Raw genomic sequence first — 15,381 nt, 5'->3', positions numbered from 1 at the left:
TGGCTTCATAAATATTTGGTACTGTTTATAACTTTTCTTCTAAATAAGCAAAACATGTTTAAGACCTTTAATCTGCACTGTTACTGCCACAAACTTCCAGAATTTCACCTGGACATAAAGAAAGCGGTGTTAAAATATCTCAACAACCTTATTTTTAAGGGATAACTAAACCCATTAAACAAAACATGTAACATACTGCAGCTTTTCAGATGTAATGGCTGCATTAGTTTAAGTTGTAAGGTTAACAACATCTTCAGCAAGTATATCAAACATACAATAATCTTACCAGAAATCAGAGGTGTAGCTTGAAGCTTGTGGGCCCTAATGCAAAAGCTGGCCTGCCCCCCCCCCATTACCATCTTCTGCTTTTTACAGCGTGCTTGCCCCGTAACTCTGTGTAGGTGAAACTGGACACTCAAAGTGCCCAGGATGGGCCTTGGCGGGCCCCTGAGTTTACTGAATTACCTACACAAGGTGATACAGCGAGCACTTTTCCCCACTGACATGGTGTAATCCAGAGCAGACAACCTCTGAGGAGTGGAGACCTACCTGAATAATATGAAAGTTATCAAAGATCTCCGGGGGTTCAGCATCCTTATTTAGGAAATTAACCAGCAAGGCCAAACTTAACCACTTGCTGTCCGCCATATAGCAGAATGACGGCGGCAAAGTGGTTTCAATATCCTGACTGGGCATCATATGACGTCCTCAGGATATTAAGCCGCTGCGCGTCCCCAGGGGTACGCACCGCGGCGATCGTTGTTGCAGTTTGTCAGTCTGACACACCGCAACTTCGATCTAGGTAAAGAGTCTCTGACGGAGACTCTTTACAACGTGAGCAGTCGTGTCCAATCACGGCTGATCACGATGTAAATAGGAAGAGCCGGTGATCGGCATTTCCTCACTCGCGTCTGACAGACGCGAGTAGAGGAGAGCCGATCGGCTGCTCTCCTGACAAGGGGGGTCTGTGCTGATTGTTTATTAGCACAGCCCCCCTCGGATCCCACCCAGGACCACCATCATGCCCCCCAGGACCACCAGGATGGCCATCCACACTAGACCACCAGGTATGCCCCCCCTAGACCCCCAGGGAAATACCAATCTGTGCCCAGGCAGCTGCCAATCAATGCCCAGGCAGCTGCCGATCAGTGGCCACTCAAATGCCTACCACTGCCAGTGCCACCAGGGATGCCTATCAGTGCCGCGTATCAGTGCCCATCAGTGCCATGTATCAATGTCCATTAGTGCCGCCTATCAGTGCCCAGAAGTGCCGCATATCAGTGCCTATCAGTGCCCAGCAGTGCTGCCTATCAGTGCCGCCTATCAGTGCCACCCATAAGAACCCATCTTTGCAGCCTTTCAGTGCCCATCAGTGTCGCCTATCAGTGCTCATCAGTGCCCACCAGTGCCACCCATGAGTGCCCATCAGTGCCGCCTATCAATGACCATCAATGCTGCATATCAGTGCCACCCATCAGTGCCACCTACCAGTGCCCATCAGTGCCGTATATCAGTGCCCATCGTCAGTGCCCATCAGTGCCCGCTCATTGGTGCCACCTCATCGGTGCCGCCTTATCAGTGCCTGTCAGTTCTGCCTTATCAGTGCCCATCAGTGAAAGAGAAAACTTACTTATTTACAAAATTTTATAACAGAAACAAAAGCAAAACTTTTATTTTTTTCAAAATTTTCGGTATTTTTTTTTATTTGTTTAGCAAAAAATAAAAACCACAGAGGTGATCAAATACCACCAAAAGAAAGCTCTATTTGTGGGAACAAAATGATAAAAATTTAGTTTGGGTACAGTGTTGTATGACCGCGCAATTGTCATTCAAACTGCAACAGCTCTGAAAGCTGAAAATTGGTCTGGGCAAGAAGGTCTCTAAGTGTCCTGTATTGAAGTGGTTAATATTAGGGAAAACTTAGGCTACTTTCACACTGGGGCCGCTCCGCATTTTTCGGCCTCTAGCAGGGTGTTTTTAATCCTCAAGAAGGGGTTTAAAAAGCCTGTGCATAAAGGTGCGTTGACATATTTACTACGTAACTTCAGATATGTGCTTCTAAACAAAGAAAAAAGAATACTAAATTTCAAAAATAAAAAGGTAACAGGTGAGTCTATATTATCCGTGCAAATATGCAATCCCAAATATTAAATAGATAACGGGACTAGATTAGTGTCAATTTTTCCATTGAGATATATGCATTAAATATATATATATATATATATATATATAGGCACATTGATAAATATACAAAGAAAGTGCTTTTGTGCTAGTGAAAACCTTATTTAAATATATGCATTTGAAAAATAAATAAATAGTCCCATCAATGAATGTACAAAATAAAGTACTTCTGTGATTCTGTGCTGATGAAAACAATTTTTATACTGATAACTTCCGCTTTTCAAAGGTGATCATAGCATGTGTGTCTTATCCGTGCTCTTATTGTGGCTGCACCCCCCCCCCCCCTTCCTGGGGTATGGAGCATTCAGAGTATCTGTCACTGTGGAGCACTTTGGAGGCTGGATGTTACCCGATGTGATGGCAGTTTCCACTCTTGTCCCATATACCATATAGAGCATAGAGGAAAAAGGATTCCAAATAGTGTAATATTGTTTCAACTATTTATTGCTTCAAAAGCATAAGAAAGGTACTCACATTCAGTGAAAAACATTAAAGCATTTGTTGCTGACACAAAAATCGGCAACCGGAAGTGATGCAGGAGCGTGTGTTGACCCCGCCCTATGCGTGTTGTACGCTCCAGTAGACGTCAGAGTGAAGAAACGTGTAGGCCGGGGTCAACACACGCTCCTGCATCACTTCCGGTTGCCAGTTTTTGTGTCAGCAACAAATGCTTTAATGTTATGCTTTTGAAGCAATAAATAGTTGAAACAATATTACGCTATTTGGAATCCTTTTTCCTCTATGCTCTATATGGTATATGGGACAAGAGTAACATTCAGTCTCCAAAGTGGCAGATACTGTGAATGCTCCATAACCCAGGAAGGGGGGGGAAATTCGGTGAGTGCAGCCACAATAAGAGCACGGATAAGACACGCATGCTATGAACACCTTTGAAAAGCGGAAGTTATCAATATAAAAATTGTTTTCACCAGTACAGAAGCACTTTATTTTGTACATTCATTGATGGGACTATTTATTTATTTATTTTTCAAATGCATATATTTAAATAAGGTTTTCTCTAGCACAAAAGCACTTTCTTTGTATATTTATCAATGTGACTATATATACTGTATTTATTGGCGTATAACACTCACTTTTTCACCATGAAAATCGGGTGCAAATAGTGCGTGCGTGTTATACGCCAATACTTCAGTTTTAGCTGCCTCGGAGGGGACAGGGAGGGGGGGGGGGGGCAGGACGAGCGCCATCAGATTACATAAAGTGAGAATCTCCTGTTTACTTGGCGGCCTCTGTAATAGGAACTCCCGTCTCCTGGGCCTCCATTGGACCACTGTTCTGTCTATCATAGGAGATTCTCACTGTATGTACTCTGTCGGCACTCGTCCCGTCCCCCTCCCTGTCCCCTCTGGGCTGCAGATGGGCATAGATCAGGCTGTATAGATGGCAATGGTGAGGCTGCATTGATGTGGACTGATGAGGCTGCATTGATGTGGACTGATGAGGTTGCATTGATGGCACTTGTGAGGCTGCAGATGGGCATTGATCAGGCTGCATTGATGGCAATGGTGAGGCTGCAGATGGGCACTGACCCTTGGTGAGGCTGCAGATGGGCACTGACCCCTTATTTTGCAAAGATCCTTATTTAAAATTTAAGTTTTTTTCCTGAAACTTCCCTCTTAAAATGAATGTGCGTGTTATACGCCTGTGCGTGTTATACGCCGATAAATACGGTATATATTTTTAATGCATATATCTCAATGGAAGTATTGGCACTAATCTAGTCCCGTTATCTATTCAATATTTGGGATTGCATATTTGCATGGATACTATATACTCACCTGTTTCTTTGTCTTTTTGAAATGTAGTTTTCTTTTTTCTTTGTTTAGAAGCACATATCTGAAGTTATGTAGTAAATATGTCAACGCACCTTTATGCACATTCATGGATTAGTACACATTCACAATTTTATTTATCCAATTTTATTTATTTTGTATGCATCAGCAGATCTTTGTCTTATTAAGGATAATAGAACAGCGCCAAATCTACTTCGCTTTCCTTTCATTTACATACTCCACCTAGTGGGAGTAACTAGTAGAGGCAGCAGTTCTTGCAAATAGTCTTTTCGTTACTAGTACTCATTTCTTTTGCGCGGAATCATTTACATTTCTTCTAAAAATGCCTGTGTTGTGGCGCATCTGAAGCATTTTTTAGGCATTTCGGAAGCACTGGCCATTCAATGCAATGGGCAGGGGTGGTTTGGGAGCGGTGTATATACCGCTCCCAAACTGCCCCAAAGATGCTGCATACAGGACTTTTTTCACTGTCCTACAAGCGCACCGCTCCAGTGTGAAAGGCCTGGGGAGGCATGAGAGGCAGTTTTCAGGAGCTTTACAGGCACTATTGTTTGTGCTAAAACACCTGAAAACTGTCTTCAGTGTGAAAGGGGTCTGAGAGAAAGAATAAAACAAATGACGCTGCAAAAATTTAAACTTAGCCCACCTTAGTGGATATTGTTAGTCAGTAGAGCAATGGACAGAGTCCCCATTTCACATCAGAGTCCTCATCATCACATCAGAGTCCCCATTATCACATTAGAGCCCCCATTATAACATCAGAGCCCCCTCCATTACTTCAGAGCCCCCATTTCACATCAGAGCCCTCATTATCACATCAGAGCCCCCTCCATCACATCAGAGCCCCCATTTCACATCAGAACCCATTGCATCACATCAGAGCCCCCTCCATCACATCAGAGTCCCCATTTCACATCAGAACCCATTGCATCACATCAGAGCCCCCTCCATCACATTAGAGCCCCAATTTCACATCAGAGCCCATTCCAACACATCAGAGCCAATTCCAACACATCAGAGCCCCCATTATCACATCAGAGCCCAGATTTCACATCAGAGACCACTCCATTACATCAGAGCCCCCATTTCACATCAGAGCCCCCATTATCACATCAGTGCCCCCCTCCATCACATCGGAGCCCAGATTTCACATCAGAGCCCCCTCCATTACATCAGAGCCCCCTCCATCATGTCAGAGCCCCCATTTCACATCAGAGCCCCCTCCATCATATCAGAGTCCCCATTTCACATCAGAGCCCCCATTATCACATCAGAGCCCCCTCCATCACATCAGAGCCCAGATTTCACATCAGAGTCCCCATTTCACATCAGAGCCCCCATTAGCACATCAGAACCCCCCCCATCACATCAGAACCCCCTCCATCACATCAGAGCCCCCTCCATGACATCAGAGTCCTCTCCATGACATCAGAGTTTCCTCCATCTCATCAGAGCCCCCTCCATCACTTCAGAGCCCCGTCCATTACATCAGAGTCTCCTCCATCACATCAGAGCCCCCATTATCACATCAGAGCCCCTCCATTACATCAGAGTCCCAATTTCACATCAGAGCCCCCATTATCACATCAGAGCCCCCTCCATCACATCAGAGCCACCTCCATCACTTTAGAGCCCAGATTTCACATCAGAGCCCCCTCCATCACATCAGAACCCACTCCATTAGATCAGAGTACCCATTTCACATCATAGCCCCCATTATCACATCAGAGCACCCTCCATCACATCAGAGCCCAGATTTCACATTAGAGCCCCCTCCATCACATCAGATTCCCCATTTCACATCAGAGCCCCCTCCATCACATTAGAACCCCCTCCATTACATCAGAGTCCCCATTTCACATCAGAGCCCCCTCCATCACATGGATTCTGTTTCCATTACACATCAGAGCCCCCTCCATCACATTAGAGCCCCCTCCATTACATCAGAGTCCCCATTATCACATTAGAGCCCCCATTATAACATCAGAGCCCCCTCCATTACTTCAGAGTCCCCATTTCACATCAGAGCCCTCATTATCACATCAGAGCCCCCTCCATCACATCAGAGCCCCCATTTCACATCAGAACCCATTGCATTACATCAGAGCCCCCTCCATCACATCAGAGCCCCCATTTCACATCAGAACCCATTGCATCACATCAGAGCCCCCTCCATCACATTAGAGCCCCAATTTCACATCAGAGCCCATTCCAACACATCAGAGCCAATTCCAACACATCAGAGCCCCCATTATCACATCAGAGCCCAGATTTCACATCAGAGACCACTCCATTACATCAGAGCCCCCATTTCACATCAGAGCCCCCATTATCACATCAGTGCCCCCCTCCATCACATCGGAGCCCAGATTTCACATCAGAGCCCCCTCCATTACATCAGAGCCCCCTCCATCATGTCAGAGCCCCCATTTCACATCAGAGCCCCCTCCATCATATCAGAGTCCCCATTTCACATCAGAGCCCCCATTATCACATCAGAGCCCCCTCCATCACATCAGAGCCCAGATTTCACATCAGAGTCCCCATTTCACATCAGAGCCCCCATTAGCACATCAGAACCCCCCCCCCATCACATCAGAACCCCCTCCATCACATCAGAGCCCCCTCCATGACATCAGAGTCCTCTCCATCACATCAGAGTTTCCTCCATCACATCAGAGCCCCCTCCATCACATCAGAGCCCCGTCCATTACATCAGAGTCTCCTCCATCACATCAGAGCCCCCATTATCACATCAGAGCCCCTCCATTACATCAGAGTCCCAATTTCACATCAGAGCCCCCATTATCACATCAGAGCCCCCTCCATCACATCAGAGCCCCCTCCATCACTTTAGAGCCCAGATTTCACATCAGAGCCCCCTCCATCACATCAGAGCCCACTCCATTAGATCAGAGTACCCATTTCACATCATAGCCCCCATTATCACATCAGAGCACCCTCCATCACATCAGAGCCCAGATTTCACAGTAGAGCCCCCCCCATCACATCAGATTCCCCATTTCACATCAGAGCCCCCTCCATCACATTAGAGCCCCCTCCATTACATCAGAGTCCCCATTTCACATCAGAGCCCCCTCCATCACATGGATTCTGTTTCCAGGATTTTGTGTTTGAAAAAAACAGCATGTACAATGAGAGTAGGGAGCTACAGGCCCCCTGGAGCTAAATACGGGGTCGCTATGGAAACTCCTGCACCCCTTCACGCTACGCCAGTGCCAGAAATGCAGTGCCACTTACTTTGAGCTCTACTAAATGCAATTGTGTCTTTTTCTGTAAATTGCTAAATTCATTATCCCCATGGAATGAATATGTACAAAGGCAGACATTTTTGTAGTCTACTTTGGGTGGAAACCATGGCTCCTTCCAAAGATACAGTTGAAGAGTGAGTGTAGCCACCATGGGACAGGAAAATGTCATATTACCAGCATTACTAGGTTAAAATAAAGGAAAATACCTCACAAAAAAGAAAACGAATGCAGCCACTTCATCTAAGGAAAAGTAAGTTGCAAAATATAAAGTGTTCGTTTTTGGGTTTAGATATGTTTTAAAGCCACAGTGCACTGAAGAATCTGTACACAAAAACACCCTTGCCTGCTGCAGTGTATTGAAATGTATCAATTTATCAGAACATGCCCTGCTGAATGCTGAAAGGTTGCTGCAGTGACAGTACAGATTGGAGAACATCATCAGATTCTGCAAAGGCTGTCATAGGTTACAACTTACCATTGGTGCCCAAGGAGGCCCCTGTTCCTCCCAGATGAAAACAACATCTTGGAAGGTTGTGACAAGAGACCTGAGAGGCGACTCATCATGTGCTTTATAATCTAAGGTCAAGAGTTAGCTCTTCATTGCAATTGTAGCTAGTAATGGTGATTTCCTGTTTCTGAGTTTGGCTGTTATTGAGTGATGGAAAGTTGCTTTTGGTTACAAGAGTAGTGGACCATTCCAATAATTTGTGTCTTATACATCGCTTGTATGGCATGTTTTTATTGCTGTATTTGTGTGTATTATGCAATATATTTATGCATCCCTGTATTATTTTAGCTGTTTAGTACACCTTTGTTTAGCCATTCCACGCTTATAGGAGTAAAGGTCTGCAGTGTGGGCCCTGTGCCACTTTTTGGGGAAAATCAGGGTTGCAATTTCTGTGACCCTCTGATTCCAAATACTGTATTTCTATTTTGAATCCTGCTATTTTGCACATATTTTATTGTATGCTCTTTCTAGTATATATTTAATAATTATACTAAAATATTAAACATGACATCTGATTTAGAATGTCAAATTGTAAAGACAATGGAAGGCATATTTTTAGTTGTGGACTAATGGGTCAAACAGTAATGAGATTGGAGAGCTGTGCTTGCATTATCTTCTGACATGCAGGTCTGTCTTACTGCAAAGTAATTTCAGAAAAGCTCCCCAGCTTTCTGATTGCAGCTTTGGATTACTGCTTCAATCATGGCTTATCAAAAATTTCCACAAAAGGCAACTCACTAGCGTTGTCCTTAGGTGAAGCCAAATTTAAAAGCCAATTTCTAACTATACCTACCCCATCTGCAATGTCTTCTGACAAATAGCGTGGGGTAACAATCTGTGATATTACACATCAATTTACGGCAGTAGTTTAGACAGAATTTTTAATCGATGGGGTACTCAAGATGTAGTTCTAAAGATTACAGCAGAATTATACATGAACATATTTCTTACGCTAAAATTTTTTCTGTAATAGAGCCTTGTGTATAAACAGCATTGAATCCCTTCCATAACACTTTATTGGAAATATTTACAATACTAATGCTACTGAGAGGGAATAATTTGTTTATTGAAATGTTTCTTTGTTTCACCTAGTGTATTGTTTATAGAATAAAGAATAAAAAGAATGGTGTTTTTAAGGCTGATAGAGTTTGTAAATATGCTTGTTATATGCTATAGGAACTCTAACTGCATCCATAGCAATTGTATGAAAAAGTTGTAATACAAGGTAATACAAGGTAATACAACTGAACATTTTTTAAATAACCCAAAATATACACAATTAGGAATATTTGCATCCTACAAACATGCATATTTTGTGAATCTAAGCAGTATGCATACTATAATTTGAGAATAAGATTATATAAGATTTTAATTTGAAAATTCACCAGTTGTTTTATTAATCTGATACTGGTGCCTTGTACAACATAGTAAAGGCCAAGTTTAGGCACAGCCCCCTGCTCCCAAACACTACCCTACCCTCCTGGAGGCTGCCATGCTATATGCTATGCTTTATTTTTTTATACTTACCTTTTTTCAGATGTGGTTAGGCCAGTCATGTGATAAGGTGGGTCATCTTCCTCTTTACTTTGTCTCCTGCTGCTGATGTACCGTAAATTAAAACTGTGCCCTGCTTTCTTTGTTTCAATAAACTATGAATGAAGGGCGCCATAGTGACATTGGCATATGTTCTCCAAGGCAATGCCCACCCTCCCATGCTCTTTTTTTTACACCCCCTTAACCATTAGCCCAGAAAATTGACATTTTTAATTTGACAGATTCTGCTCCCATTGATTTCAATAGGGATCAGTTTCTGCATCTGAACTTCTTTGAAGTTCACCAAACACCTGAACCCTGTGCAGTTCATCACTACTCTTCCGCATTTACTGCTTTCTGATTTTAAAAAAATGTCCACATTCAGTGCCTTTTTGTTTGGGTTGTTTGATGTTCCAACATTTGTTTGTGTGTGGTGCATCTTTGACCCTAAAAAAGTTTTTAATGTTTTAGGAACAGCTCCTGTTGCTGCGATATAAGCATAATGTCTCTCTGGTAATTCTAACATATAGATTAATGGGAGCCATTGAGAAGGAAAGGTCCCTGGGTGGGGACAGTATTAATGTACCGGTATTACTGACAGCTGAAAAAAGAACTTTGAAAGGAAGATCAATATGCTTAGATGAAGTAGAGATGAGCTTTACAAGCTTGCTACGTGGACGATTACAGAGAGCGAGTGAGGATCAGGTCTTGAGCGAAGTCTGGGTGGTTTGAATTCTGGCATAGTGTTACCATTACTACCTATATCAGTGAAATTCATATCTGTTGTACTAATGTCTTTGACTGGAGACATCTTTGTTCATTTGTTTGAAGATTTAGAGCAGAGGACCCACTGCCATGTAAGTTTGGTGTAAAAAAAACCTTTACTGATCTGTCTGACATTACTACATGCACATATACTTAATTATTGTTGTGTTTTCTTAACAGACGAAGGGTCCATTTGCTTTTGCATCTATTTGGAAAAGAAAGAAGAGGAGACAAATGTGTTAGAGGCTTGGTATCCTCTAACACATTTAGAAGGTACTCTCTTCTTCTTCAGAGTTGGTTTCCATTGTTTTCCTGGATTTAGTACTCTGAGATTTTCTGCTAGTTTTGCATGCTTTTTGTGTGCTTTCCCATTCATTTGTTGGTCTTTTTTCCCTACCACTCCTCAACCACTCTATTGCCTGTAAGCCTATGAAAAATAGTTAGTTATTGCTTGATCCTCTTTTTCTCATTTGTAGACCAGCACAGCTGTCAGTAACACCTCCTTAAAATCTCTCTATCTCTCTGCAGGCTAAATGTACCTATCTGTTAAATTATGTTAGATTGCAGACATTATATGGTACGGTAGTATAATGTCATACTGACCTAAGTGGTGTTATGTTATATGCATCATTTTGCTTTACCTATTTGTTGTAGATTTAGACACCTCATGTCTTCCCCTGCAGTCCCCAACCAGGGCTTTTAGCTGTTGCTTTGCAACAACCATCACACATCTGGCTTTAATGGACAATATGTAAGTTTAATCTGTTTTCTTCTGTACATATAAACACAGATTTATAATTGATGTGCTTTTTAGTATCAGTTGGTTTATTTTTAGAAAAGTTGGATATGCTCTCTCTCTTGCAGTCACCACTTAGAGCATAAATTACACTGTTGTGTGGCCATCAGAAGCTTTCACCTCCCGAAGGGTCACACCCCTTGCCCTGATTTGATAACTTCAGCATGCCATCTCTGCCAACATTCTGGTGGCTAAGCAATGGTCAGCCTGGGCTACACTGCCATCTTCCTCACTCCTGGTTGGCTGTGCTGCTCCAGTAATTGAGCATCACAAGAGCATCACAAGCTCTGGGCTTGTGATAGTGTTTCTGCTTTCTAGCTCCCTATATGTACTCCTGCTAGTCCCTGACCTATATACCTGGGTTGAAGTCTTTGTTGCTGACCACTGCTCAGATTGCTGACTAATCTGTTTGGATTGCCACCTGTATTGACCTCAGACTGTTTACTGGACCTTGCTTATCTGCTGCCTGCCTTGACCTTGGAACTATCTTCTGCATTATGTTTGTCCATTGCCTGCACTGACCTCGGAACTGCCTATTGGATGATGCTTTCCTACAGCCTGCCATGACATTGGGCTGTCAGAACAGACATTTTTTTTTGGTACCACATGTCCTGTCTGACCAGCCTGAAGACTACAGGTACCCCTTTTCTGTTATCTTTGCTCAGTCCCTGTGCCATTTGACCAGGAATGAAAAGATTGTGTACTAAGATTGTGTACTTGGGGGCAACTCAGTACCGGTAGGCCTGCTTGTCTTAACCACCTCAATACCCCCATACACACATATATATATATATATATATATATATATATATATATACGGCCGCATATTGAGGTGGTTATACCAGGATAATGGTTGAGACTACAACCATGATTCTAGTAGCGTTTTTTTCAGCAGCTGATTCCCTCTCTTGTTAAAGTGATCTAAGTGGCTATACAGCTACTCAATCACTTTTGAGTGATAGAAGGTTGTTCCCGCACCCCGTGTCACCTTTCCTAGGCTCTCCCGTCCCACCAGGGAGCCCAGGGTTAAATTGGCTGCTGTACACAGATTAAGAGTATTTCATAACTTCTGATTTCAGCCCATGCTATCACAAGGGATGTTGTGCATTCCTTGTGATAGCAATAAAGAACATTTAAAAGTACAATGTAAAAAAATAAATACAATTAAATAAAATAAATACAGATTTTTAAAGTGCCCCTGTCTCCCCATACTCATGTGCAAAGGTGAACATGCATGTCGGTACTGTGCGCATATGTAAACAGCGATTGTTCCACATGTGTGAAGTATCACCACGAACATCAGGCTGAGAGCAATAATTCTATTGGAAGACCTCCTGTGTAAGTCTAAGCTGTTAACCTGTAAAGGCTTTTAAAACATGACCTATGGAGATTTTTAGGTACCGTAGTTGGTTGCTGTGGCATGCATGCCCCCTGCAGACAAAAGTACAGAATCACATGACAGAATCACATTTCTGCACTTGGCCTGGGGGTGATGTGGTTGAGGGAACAGGGCTGCTATAGGTGATAAAACACTTGCTAGCGAATGTTCCTGATATAGGCATTGGGCAGAGCATCACATTTATTCTGTAAGACCCCTTTCACACTGAGACAATTTTCAGGCGTTATAGCGCTAGAAATAGCCTCTAAAAAGCACCTGAAAACTGCCTCCCATTCTGTGCAATGAGTGCTTTCACACCCGGGTGGTGCGCTTGCGGGGCATTAGAAAAAGTCTAGCAAACAACATCTTTGGGGTGGCTTGGGAGCGCTCCCAAAACACCGCTGCCCATTGAAATGAATGGGCAGCACTTCCAAAGTGCCTTAAAAGTGCTTTGAAAGCGCTGCAAAATTGGACTTTTTTCCTTTTTTTAAGGTTACATTGAAAAATCCGCCGCGCTAGTGCCTGAAAAGTGCCGCAAAAGCACCACACCGCAAAAACGACCTGCTATTTAGCGCTGATTTAGCGGTGCTGCAGTGTGAAAGGGATCTAACACTCACTGATGTTACAATGTTATATGATAGAAACATAGAAACAGCAGAAAAAGATTGAGTAATCCATCGAGTGTGCCCATTTTTATTTTTTTATTAACCTTGTTGTCCGACTATAGATTTATGTTTATCTGAAGCATGTTTGAAGATGTTTACTGTTGACTGTGTCACTACCTCTGTTGGTAGTTTATTCCAATCATCAACCACCCTTTCAGTAAAATAATACTTTCTAAGATTAGTTTTGAACTTTCCTCCAGTAAGTTTGAGGTCGTGTCCCCATGTTCTTGATTTTGGTTTCATATTGAAAAGACTGCCTTCCTGAACGTTATTCACCCCCTTGATGTATTTAAAGGTTTTTCAATCATGTCTCCCATTTCCCTTCTTTCCTCCAGACTGTACATATTAGGTTCCTGAAGTCGCTCTCGATATGTTTTATCCCCCAAACCTTTCACCATTTTTTTACAATGTTGTACTCTCTAAGTGCATTATTTTACATTTAGAAATATTGAACTGCAGTCTCCACTGCTTTGACCAATCTTCCAGCAATGCCAAACCATGTTCCATGTTACAGACACCTCCAGGGATATCAACCCTGTTACACACCTTTGTGTCATCAGCAAAAAGACATACATTGCCCAACAAACCTTTAGTTATATCACTTACACATAGGTTAAATAGAACAGTTCCCAGTACAGAGCCTTGTGTCAAGTGTCTTGCTGAAATCAAGATATAAAATAACAAATAGTTGCCTGGATCAACCACAATTATAATAGTAGTAATTATTAAAAGTAGTTGCAAGTTTGTATACATACTTCATCCAAATTGACTCCCATGGGATGCAGTTCTGATTGCCCTGTAGGCATACAACAAAAACTAAGAGAATAGAGTTCTCTTAAGAGGGCTACAACAGACCACTATAGGTGATACAAACTTGCTTTATTAAATCAAAAATCACAACAAACAAAATAGACTAGAAAAAGGCACAGATAGGTTGTGTTCCACAGACTAATTAAAAATAAGACAACATTGTCAAATGGTTAAAAACACGGGGAGCCGCAGCTGCGCATCACACATACACACCACAATCACCACTTCCAAAATCTAATCATGGTACAGCATATCTATTTAGAATAAGAAGCAGGCTAGAAAGTTCTTATTCAAAATAAAATAGTCTCTTTAAGAAAGAACTCCTTTTCAACAGATATGTTCAGTCGTATACCATACATGTAGTATATTGGGTGGATGGATGAGTGATTAAATGTCCTGACCGTAATTAATTAAATACATCAGTTCAGCAGGGTCTTTCTGATGTGGTTTCACAGACCCTCATCACTTGTAGCGGCCAGACAAAATTGCAACAAATAAATCAAACAGCTTGAGTAAATGTTTATGGTTTCCGAATATTTAAACAAAGGCAGTTGCACTACAGATGAGACTCATACAGGTATCAACAGGGGGAGTAGTGTAGTCAGATTGAACGCAACTATATATATATATATATATATATATATATATATATATATATATATATATACTAGGTGGAATATAGATACTCTCACCACTTGAGCGATACCAGTCGTCCTCCTGAAGAACTTCTCTACCCCTGAGAGCTTCGGCAAAGAGCCCCACTCCGTATTAGTCCATTGCTGTATTGGCAAGAAAGGAGACCCCTCGCTGTGTGGTCGCTGCCTCACACACAATTCCGATAACAGCCAGAAAAACAAGCGTCAGCTGACGATTTCCGTGCAGACACTCAAATCGACTAACGCGCGGTTCCCCAGTGGTGTGCTGACGTCACGCTACTGACGCGTTTCACCAGCCAATTTTTCTGCTATTATAGCTATGCTGTACCATGATTAGATTTTGGAAGTGGTGACTGTGGTGTGTATGTGTGATGCGCAGTTAGATGAGATTGCTTAAAAAGATCTGTTAATGTTCCAACAACTATATCTCAAAGTTCTCTTAGAACTCTGGGATGAATTCCATCAAGGCCCTTTGCTTTATTAAGCTTTAACCGAGCCAGTTCCTCTGCTATCTCTGTCTCCAGAAATCCTAAAAATGAACCTTCACTCTGGAACCAATATGATTCCCCAACTTGTTATCATTAGTGCAATTTATTACTGACAAGACTGAACAGAAGTAATTGTTTAAATGGTTTGCTATATCCTGGTCTCCCTCAACATATGTATTGTGCCCAGTTTTCATTTCAGTGATCCCATCATATTTTTTTCCTTCTATCACTAATGTACCTAAAAAAGGTTTTATCTCCTTTCTTAAAAGACTTAGCAATTTCCTCCTCTTTCTGAGCTTTGGCAGCACCGATAATGTGTTTGGTCTCCTTTTGTCTATTTTTTTACTCCTCTCTGTCAGCTACACCTCCTGTTTCCTTGAATCTTCTATATGCTATTTTTTTGTTCTTTACTATCCTACTTACCACTTTAGTGAACTATATTGTTTTTTTTCTTCTGTTTATTCTTACTAACTTGCCTGACATATCATCTAGTTGCCTCCAGGATGGTAGACTTT

Source organism: Aquarana catesbeiana, linkage group LG01 (genome assembly GCF_042186555.1).
Source record: "Aquarana catesbeiana isolate 2022-GZ linkage group LG01, ASM4218655v1, whole genome shotgun sequence".
Classification (NCBI taxonomy): Eukaryota; Metazoa; Chordata; class Amphibia; order Anura; family Ranidae; genus Aquarana; species Aquarana catesbeiana.
This window is presented reverse-complemented; position numbering follows the sequence as displayed.